The sequence below is a fragment of the Haemaphysalis longicornis genome, unplaced genomic scaffold, assembly GCF_048455015.1.
Source record: "Haemaphysalis longicornis isolate Haplotype H1 unplaced genomic scaffold, Haemaphysalis longicornis Haplotype H1 scaffold_9, whole genome shotgun sequence".
Taxonomy (NCBI): Eukaryota; Metazoa; Arthropoda; class Arachnida; order Ixodida; family Ixodidae; genus Haemaphysalis; species Haemaphysalis longicornis.
Genome location: NW_027526460.1, coordinates 77,352,087 through 77,362,835, shown reverse-complemented (window position 1 = coordinate 77,362,835; position 10,749 = coordinate 77,352,087). Strand labels below are relative to the sequence as shown.

General features: G+C 46.5%; 1 pseudogene; it reads left to right on the top strand.

Annotated features, from left to right (window-relative positions):
* On the top strand, positions 1-119 carry LOC144154004 (5S ribosomal RNA; annotated as a pseudogene).
* The last annotated feature ends 10,630 nt before the right edge of the window (positions 120-10,749 follow it).

The following is a 10,749-nucleotide window of genomic DNA, read 5'->3' as shown; positions in this document are numbered from 1 at the left end:
GCCATCGGCCATACCATGCTGAATACGCCTGTTCTTGTCCGATCACCGAAGCTGAGCAGCATTGGGCTCGGTTAGTACTTGGGAGGGAGACCACCTGGGAACACCGAGTGCCGACGGCATCCTCTTTACCCGCCGCGGTGGCTCAGTGGCTAAGGTGTTGCGCTGCTGAGCACGAGTTCGCGGGTTCGATTCCAGGCCGTGGCGGCCGCTTTTCTGATGGAGGAGGAAAGCAAAAACGCCCATGTGTACGATATTTGGCCGCACGTTAAAGATCCCCAGGAGGTCAAAGTTAATCCGGAGCCCTCCACTACGGCGCGCCTGCGTTGCGTCGGTGCGTTAAACCCTACAATCAATCAGTCAATATTTTCATTGTCCTCTCCATTTTCTCCTTTTCCACAACACGGCTTCCCTCGCAGTTTAAGACAACAAGAAGACACTCAGAGGTAAGGTTATCTAGTTGCCGAAGAGCTAGGTCAGAGGTCGGTCATTAGGGTGATTTCTTAAAACTACTACTTCGTCTTCAGGCCAGCAGAAACACGAAAAAAAAAAATTCCCGCGCCTTCCCGCGAGGGAAACACGAGTAAATGCAGAGCATTGGGGGTCGTTAACGCCGCGTAAAGTCGCGTAAGGGTGGGTAGTTGGGTCGTAGTTGCGTTGGTGTTGGTTTGGGGTAGAGAGAGGAGAGTAAAGTCGCGTTAGGGTGGAGCGAGCGTCATCCAAGGAAGGAAGGAGCAACGCAGTGACTGAAGCACGAGCGACCGCTAACCGCTTTATATTTGCAGCGCGCGCAGTAGAGGGAGAGCAGTACGGGGGGAGAGCGCGCATGCGCAAGCAGCGCGCGCCCTTCCACGCCCCACCGCGCTGCTATCACGCACCTGTTACGCCGAGACCGCGACGGAGCGAACGGGCTGACTACGACGCATGCGCGCGCCAGCTGCTGTTGAGAGAGAGAAGGGAAGGAGGAGAGGCGCACGTGCTGCGGACGCGGAGCTGTGGACGCCGTCCGACGCAGGAAGATGCGAGGCTAAGAAATGCTCTGCATTTAAAAAAAAGAAACTGGAAATTAGATTTCTGAAAAGCTGGAAGCTCTCGAATTCTAACTTTGAGGATCAACCAATCCTAAGTTACGACGATTTTTGCATATAAATTCCCCGACCCGAAGGGTGGATCAACAAAACTTTGGCCGCATATCTGCTCACCTCGCTGCACATGTCGTCTGCTGCAGCGCCTGCCACGTAAATGACACTCTTCTACAGTCAAATCCGGTTATAGCGAACTCTAATATGCCCCGCGATTAGTTAGGTATATCCAGTAGTTCGATATAGCAAAATCCGCCGATAACGAGGTTTTTGTTACCAGTTCGCACTACGCGGGACACCCCCCTTCCCCATTCCCGCATGCGGAAACCAGCACAATAAAGTATTGGGCTACCATACAAGAAACAATCCATTTATTGCAAGTAATAAGGCAACTTTCCGCCTCAGCTGCCTACTTCACAAAAAAGAGGTGATTCTATTCTTGTTTTCATTTTGGTGGCGTAACTAGCACAGCACTTGTGTACGTGTCCATCAATATCGATGCAATAATGATGGAGCATATCAACTGCCGAACGCGCTTCATTAAGCGTCGGATGGCTTTCACTCGCGACATCCGCTGCCTTGTTGGTGCTTTCAGCAGCACCAGCTGCCATGACATCATGCGTCGGCGTCTGCGTCAGAGTGGGTCACTGCGAGGTTGCAGTCATGAACCATTTTCAACTAGCCCGGCTTTCCAATCTGCTTCAGAGAGAGAGAGAGAATGCTCTTTATTGTGAACTGGTGAGGTCAGCCCTGCTAGGGACAAGGCTTGCTACACCAGATGGGGGGTGACTACGTTGATGACTGGTGCATATCAGACATCAGGGTTACAGTAGGAAGAAGACAAACATGAAGCGTAAAAAAAAAAAAAAAAGTTACGTAAAGTGTCGGGCGTCTGGTCGCTCTATGTGAGACTCAATGTCTCAACCGCGGTCAATTAACATCTCAATTAAATCTGTGAGACCATGCATTTCAGCGGCAATTCTAGTTCGCCGAGTTCGATATATCCGATGTGAACTTCGTTGTAAGAAATATGTTTCGCGTGTATTTACACAACTGATTTGTTTTTGTTCGATATACTATAGGATAATTCGCCCTATTCGGGTTCGTTATAATCGGGTTTGACTGTATATCCCGCCCACCTCTGACGCTCTTTCTCTTCCACGATAAACATGGTGGCGGTATTCTCAAGTAAATTGCCCCGTTCCACTGCTCACGCGCTATCTACACAAAGCCTTTGTTACTCTTGCATGGTAGCGGGGGTGGGCGAAGGGGGGGGGGGGGGGGGGGGTGCTGAGAGCGGTTTTGTGAATTTTTGGGTCAAACCATTTCCTCGTAGCGTATTTTATTTATTTTCTATCGCAAAATTCAAGTACGTATTCTAAATTAAAATAACTCTGAAAATCGTACTTATGTATTGATGCTTTGCCTCAAAAACATGCCTAATGCACTCACGAACTCTTACCGCCATCGCCTCGGTCTAACTGCAAATCCCTATCGTGATAATTGTGGATTGCCCGAAACAGTATAGCACGTCCTTCTAGAGTGTCCGGCGTACATCCAAGAAAGAAATCACCTCGCACGATAGATTGAGTGCCTCAACTACGCATCTATATCTTTGAAAGGTCTCCTTCGACCCTGGCCCTCTCCATCGTATCCCAGAAAAGTGTTGGTTTCATTATTTGACTATTTACACGAAATCGGCGTTGCAGAGACAATTTAGAGCTTTACCTGTGAGAACGTCTGGACTTTTACGTCACCGCGCAAAGCTTCGTGTTCACTTTTTCTTTTAACCTCTCCTTTTTCCTCTTTCTTATGCCCTAATTCTTTTAGTGCCTTCACTCCCTCTCCCGATCCCCGCAGAGTAGCATGTAGGCGGGAGCATGCCGGCAAAACTCTCTGCTTTCATTCAGTAAAGAGCTGTCTCTCTCTGTCTCTCTTTCATGTCTGATGTCTTCTTTAGCCCAAGAAAGACTATCGTCTTTAAAAGGCGAAGGCCTCATAGTTTTTTGTCGTTGTACACACTACCTACGCTCTGGAACCGACCTGTTGGCGTTGAATACCGAGAAAGCTTGCGCTCTACGCCAATCACTATCCATGCACCTACGCAGCAAGTGTTTCAATAGGCAAGTGTTTCAAGCAGCAAGTGTTTCAATAGGCGTGTTGTATTTCGCTTCCTGCCAACGGCCGCGCTTTGTATTGAACAAATCACTGAATCCTGCATATTCTAACGAAGTTAAAAGCGCTTCAACCATTCATGTATACTGGCTTTGGCGTTATAAGGTGTTGCCCGCCGCTGTAGATGTCAAAGTGCCTCAACCGCTCGCAAATCACCGCGTATATGAAACTTAAGCGTGCATCTACTGTTCACCCTACATCCGATCGGCGACCGCTGAGAAAATTGTCAAGTCAACCCTTCTTATGTGAACGAACCCCTACTCGATACAGTCGCTTCTCGCCTACCAGTGAATCCGTGCGTGCTTTTCTGTTTAAACATTTCCTTTCCTGGGTGTGACTGAACTGCCCTTAAACTTTGCCAAAAAATTGCTTTTTGTGCCCTGAGTTCTGGGATAGTGCAAGAAATCGTGTTGCTTTAGTTTTATATCTCGCATTCCCTCCTGCCTAAACGGCATTTGGAGCTCACTTAAGTTTTTTGAGGCGGAAGGACAACTGGAAAGTACTACTGTGAGACTCCTTTAATGATTTACTGCAGCTTAGACCATTGCCTGCATCACGCAGGGTGACCCTTAATTGTGGCTGTGATGTCAGTGGTTGTGCTTCCGTCGCTGAATGTGTTGGTCCGGTGTTCATATCTCTTTTGAACTTTTTTTTCTCTCTGCCGTGGCTAGCGGTAACCGCTACCGGTTTCTGAAGCCAGCTACAGCCACCGTAGCCATTGTTTTCACTCGTTTTGCAATTCACGTGGTAGAAGCAGATATGTTCAAAGACACTCACTTCTGGAAGCGTATTTGGGGAACCGTTTATTAGAACGCAATAGTCATTACATACAAGGCTCTGTGACAAACTTTCTACACCCACGCATTGCAATTGATCAGCTGTACAGTGAATTCCCACACAAGATACTTTCTTAAAAGTGAAGAGTACATGCATGTGTTACTGTGAAACAGATTTCAGTGCTGAACCAGCTGTAAAAGTTGGCATGCCGAAGCGCTACAATTTTTTAAAGCCTTTTTTGTATTCGTTGAACTGGCTGTTCCTGTTTCTCTTTCATATTTTCGTAAGGCTTCACGGCACGTCACTAAACGCCCTGAGCAAGCCAAGTACCAATTTAATCAGTTGTCAACCTCTTCCTAAAATCTTGTTCTGATGCCTTTCACTTTCGTTACACTCTATTGGAAAGAGTTTATTTAATGCCACCTTGATGTGGAGGCTTACAGCAAAATAGGCCACCAATCCACATGTCTTCATTGGCAGGGCATGATGCCACCGGCAAAGCTTCCCCAGGAACGTCCGCAGGTGGCCCCGCATACCACCTAGGAGACGCTGCTGAACATGCATCCGTCATTTATCAAAGCATTTGACAGCCGTCTTGTTTCATGCTGATTGAGCTAATAATCCCGTTGCCACTGGCTGTTTTATATGTATGCGCTAGTGGTCACTAGGTAGTGTACAGTCTATAGTGCAACCACTTGCATGCATTTTTTTGTATATGCTTCCAGGCAAAGCAAAAAGCTTCAATGAGATGAAAACTGAAACAAAGTTTACTGCTTGGGATGTGGTATCATATTTTAGGTTCTCTAGCTCAGGTTTGTGTTTTAAAAAGTACATGAGCAAGAAAAGTTCTCGCACACATTCGTTTACATTTACATATCCCTGCATCAGCGTTTGCTTCAGAACAACGCTTCGAAAAATTCCCCCAATCTTGACTCGCCATTTGCAATTGCTGACGTAACAAGTTGTAGTGCAGACAAATATGTAGTGCAGTCATGCCTGTTTTCACTCCGGTCTGGGAATTTCGATGCCCCAATAAGTGCTGCTGCAGTGGATGGCATATTATTTGTAATTAGGACACTAACTGTTGATAAACGCCAACTTGCTTTTTACAATTTAGCATCCCTTAGGAGTCGATATTCTACGTTAAAACTATTCGGTCCCTCCTGGGCAAATGTACTGAAATATACCTTTGTGGCACGTCGTATTTGCGTCCCAAACGATTTGTTGTCTTTTTACCATAGCAACCTTTGAGGTGCAAAGGGTGTTGAAACATGAAAAAGTTCAGTGTAGTTTTTAGGGCTGAAAATTAATGAGTCACATTCTGTTCATCTTACACGTTGAGGCGTTTAAGCTGCACTCAGGCTTGAAAGAAAACAGAAGACGACAAGTGCTTGAGTTGCAACAAACTTTATTTGTTTGCACCACAAAGATATGCAAGCACAAAACATCAAAAGCGAAAATAAAAAACAAGAGCTCGCGTGCTAGCAAATAAAAGGTGGCATATGTCAAACCACAAAAACACAATTTCAGCCATATGCGTACTCATATCACAGAGGACATTCTCATTAAAGATCTCAGCAGTCGCAGTGGCACCCAGACCGACAAACGGTTCGCTTCGTTGAGTTAAGATTGAAATGCTTAAGAATGTAAAATTAATGGGACGTGCGTAACCCGTTGCGGGCTTCGAAAACAGAGGAAGCTGAAACATGGTGGAGCGTATCAGTACTATTTAGGGTCTCCGAAATGGCCGGGAAGAGCTTACAACGCTGCGCGGTGCATTTTAACATGAGCTCAATAATTGTTATTATATAGCTTCTTAAACATTGCCAAAACACAATCTTATTCGCAGTGCCTAATTATTGCGAGGCAGATTATTCCATAATGAGGAATAAAGAGCAAATAATTGAGAATCTCTGCGCTTTCTAGCAGAATGAAAGTCCACTTAGCGCGTAACTTACTGTGATAAGTTGGTTTATTACCAGAACGACTACTGATAAAGTTCTCAAACCTTATAAACGAAAATTTGTGGGATGCCCAAAAGTGAGGGCGAAGAAACATTGGGCCTTCACCAAGAAGTAAAATAAAATTTCGTTTCCCTCACGTTGAATTCCTATTTTCTGCTGCGTTAAAAGTTAAGTTAAAAAGTTATAAATGAACCCAATTCACATAATCTATGTTCATTACGCAAAGATGTGGCTATGTTCTTATATTCTGAATTGTAGAAATAACCAGCAAAGTAACTCTCAACGAATTCATTGCATTCATTGCGCTTGGAACTGCGCCACAAAACACAACAGACCACATCCAGGAATACACATGAGATCTGTGCTAATTGACATGCTTTTTATTGTTCAGGTTTTGGAATTTACGGAGAAGCAAAACAGCAAATCCAGGAGACAGCCGGAGGAGCGATTACACGTTGCCATCCTATAACGGGTTGGGTCACGATAATAGTGTTGTGTGTGTCCTCGTGTGAAAGCTTGTGAGTCAGTACGTGTGGGTGCGTGCGCTGAGGTTGCTGCGCGCTCAAGTTCAAATCTAAAGTTCGTCCTTCACGTCGATGTATCAGTTTCCCAGCATTTTTCGGCGGAATATGCTGCGCTTTTCAAACCGCTACTACTTTTCAAACCGATGCTCTCCGAGCACTGGTTACTCCCGGCCGCGCCCAATGTTAACCAGGCCAGCTCCTGAAGTGAATTAGTAGAAACGGCACCAAAAAAAGGAACGAATGGGCAAGCTCTGTGCTTCCCACTGTACTCGTTCTACAGAGCACTCTTTGGTCATGGCGCTTAAGGCGCTGAACAAGAAAAGGCGACCAGAAAGCAGGGGTGACCTGAGGAAGCACTGTGAGTGTTTCCTGGGGCCAACAGTTTAAGAAGCAAGCCTTCTTAAGGAGTATTTCTTTTTGTTTGTCTCATACAGTAGTGGTCAAAGCTAAGTTCAACATCCACAGGGAAATTTCAGTTTGCTGAGGAAATCTGAATGCATGTGCAGTGCACTGCTCCTTGACCCACAAAACAGCAATCTATCTGTCCGTTTAAGAATATTTCTGCAATGCTGCGAATTTTCCCTCTCTAAGTTTCTGTGCACGTCTGGCACGACTTCTGTACCAAAACGCTGCGCAATATGCCTCCAACAAGAATACAAAGCAGGCGAGGAGCATCCATACGCGTAGACCAGGAAGTGGTCCCAGAAATCGATGGGTGCCATGACAGAGGCTTCGGATTCCGACCTCGCGTGAAGAAACCTGTGCAGTATTTTCCACAAACGCATCAAGATTTCCTTCTCTTGGAGGCCATGCTCTATAAGCTCTACAACTGCCCGCTTCAAAGAAGCTCCGCAAGGGAAGTTTTTGGGCATAATGGGAGCGTTGGGGAGAAATCCAAGGCTGACGTCGCCTGCCTGAACTCCAAACTGGCGCCACGCCATCTCGCTGATTACGTCGTAAACTCGTACATAGGCGTGCGTTTCCTAAACAGCGAGCGTAATGCAGTCCCCGTCCCGGCCACTACGGGTGTTGATGCAGCTGAGGCAGTTCTCCAACAGGTCGTCAAGTGTCTTTCCGATGTCCGTCGTTAATGTCTTCAAGAAGCGCTCCGAGAAAGAGCCCCGCTCCAAGCAGGGAAGAACACTTTTCGCTTTAGCTTGCTTCAAAAGATTGTCCGTGTTTCTGATCTGCGTCTCCAGCGTCGGGACGTTGACTTCCGAAGTGATGATGGACTGCAAGCACGAGCCCACAGAAAGCATTCCAAAGGCCCAGAACAGGAGGAGGATTCGAGTGCCGTTACTGCGAGCTGGGGTGGCTCCGGATAGCCTCGTCCCATGAGGAGGAAAAACAGAAAAAGCATACGATGTGCCACGCTGGAGTTCGAACCTAGCACCGGTGTCTGGAAGAGGTATACGACGAGAATCAGAAATACGCAGCTGGAGAGCGCTGTGAAGAAGTGACCGGATGAAAGTATGGTGTTGAGCAGCCGCGACGCAATATTACTTCCTTTGCGAGAGAAGAAGGTGTCGGAACGGTAAGCGTTTATGGCGCGAACGTCGACAAGGGAGTCTTGCTCCTCAGAAAGTCCCCCGGGAAGCAGGGCGATGTCCACCTGTTTCCGATGCACTTTGTAGGAAAGGCGACTTTCTCCAATGCCGGACCCTTGAAGTGGTACGCAATCACCGTGGCGTTCAAGTCCAACAGAGTACGAATCCGTAGAATAGACTCTGGCATCCTCGTGTAGCTGTGGTAGACATTCGCGGTGGTGAGGGTTATGTGAGTCGTGACAATCAACTTTTTACCGTTGAACATTTCGTTCGAATCGTTGGCGTGGTTGTCAAAGAGGTGGGACGGTGACGTCAGGATGCGCCGGTGGGTGTCACAGTGGCGAAACTGTCTTCCGCAACATCGATAGCTGTGTCGTTAAGCCCTACGAGTATGCACGAGAGCTCTGGCAATTCTTCGTAAGAGAGCCTCTCACTGGATTCAAGTGCGACCACAAATCATACGAGCGAGAGACGGAACACGGTTGCGTTCAATTTTGCAATCAACTCTTTCCGCTGCACTCAATCGGACGACGGCACAAGAACCCACACCTTGGTGTTCCGACTGACGTGGGTTCTCAATTCATTCAACTCTCGCTCACCCAACTGGGGGTCCATTTTACAACAGGTAACTCGAGGTTTTTCACCGATTTGAAAGAATCTTTCAGAGAACGCTGGATGAGCCACAGAAGCATAAGTCTTTTCGGATGACGGCGGACAAGGCCACGTCTCCTATCCTGTGATAAGAAATGTCACATCTCACATCTCACCCAGTAGCAAAACCTGGCAATGACCAAGAAGGACGAGAAGGGAATTTTTGCCATCCTACGGCAAGGAATCCAGAGCACAAATGCGCAAAAACATATTGCCTGCCTGTTGAATCAGATGGAAAAATGGAATTAACCATACCAAAATTGAATCTGCTATAGCATTTTCTACAATTCATTTATCAAGCGAAGCTGACGATTGCATTGCTGTATGTAAAGGCGTCGGAACTATTTTTCGACTGGGGGAGCCAAAAAAATTGTACCATACATCAACATCATCAATTGTCCTTGAGGACTCACGCATGCGCAATATTGCAGGTGCAGGCTAAATAAATAAGCCTGATCACCGACCTAAAACCAAATCAAATTCGATAAAATTTTTATCCAACATCCCAGATGCTTGAGAGTAGTAAAAAATTACTTAACGCTCCGCGTTAGAACAAGAGCATCGAACGAAAATTGAATATTCTCTGTACATCTGAGGGTACCCCACTGCTAACAGTTAATAGACATCATGAGGTGTAGTATTTGCATTAAAGTGCAACATAAGCAGTGATTTATGAGCGAGTGAAGGAGACAGACACCCACGCTCGGAGTTCGCAATAGTGTGAAAACGGCAGGTTGAACTGCAGAATTATTATATTTGTGCAAGCCACCATTTTCGGAATCGTTGGTCTTTTAGCCAAGGGGAGCGCCCGCCAGATGGCGCCGAGAACGGATGCGTGCTCCCTGTGCTCGAAGAGTTTTTACTGGAAACAAAAGTTTCTTCGATGTGCCGACTGTGAAAGTCGAGTGCATGTAAAGTGTGTGACCTGGCCAGATGAAGAGCTGGCCATGCTGGTGTCTGGACAGCGGCGTTTTACCTGCAACAAGTGTGAGTGTGCCGCCGCTTCCCTTAAAGGGAAGGTGAAGCGGTTTTAGAATTAAAAGAAAAGTTGACTAGCAGCAAGTACACATTGAATAGTTCATGTGTACGAAATATTTTCGCAATACATGCAATAGAAGCGGCGCAATGAGCAAACAAAAGTGGCCCGATGCCCCGCCCCCGTCTCGCCGCGCGATGCCGGAAGACCGAAGAGCGCGGGCGAAAACCGGCTGAAAAACGTCATACCTGGACTTCCGGCTGGATCGGCCGCCTCGGCCATGCTCTTTTCGCCGTGTTGCCTTGTGAATGATACTTGTTGTTGTTGTGGTTGATAGCACTCATTTGTACAATTTTCGTGTTCAAAAAGTATGCACGAACGCCAAACGAGGCATACGTTATCATGCCGTTTTCCTAAGCAGAATAAATATAATGCCACTCAGGGATGCTTGATAACATACGGCAGCGACAGCCGAGGTGGCTGTGCTTGATGACAGAGAATATACGACACTACGTTAAATACTTTGTAAACCGCTCCAATGCGTTTTTTTTTTTTTTTTTTTTTGATGCGACGGACGTGAATGTTCACATTAGATCCTAGATTTCGGAAGGATGGGGAATACTGCTGTACTTTGGCCGGGGATGTTTCGTTCCATTCCAGAAACCAAGTCACATTTGTTCAGGAAATACTTGTTTCGTTAAACGCGTCGGTTTTCTTTCCCTATGGGCTCAGGACAGTGTTCAAAAAAACAATTTTTTGGCGAAAATAAAACAAGGGGCCAATCCTGATAGAAGTTCTCTCCCGGCTAAGAGGTAAACAGTATTCATACAAAGTAAAAGAACAAAGACAACCAGATTACTTATTTTGCAAGTATACATGTCACGATAAGGTGATGTTTGTCTGGAATTAAAAAAAAGAAACACCAGTCCGAACCACCACCGTGCCATAATTTGTGTTGACTGCGGGGGCCTAATTTTTTGCCCAAGATTCCATGTGGCTGCATATTATAACCTGGCAAGCACTTGTTGTCACTGAACATCAAGTGTGCTCCAGTGA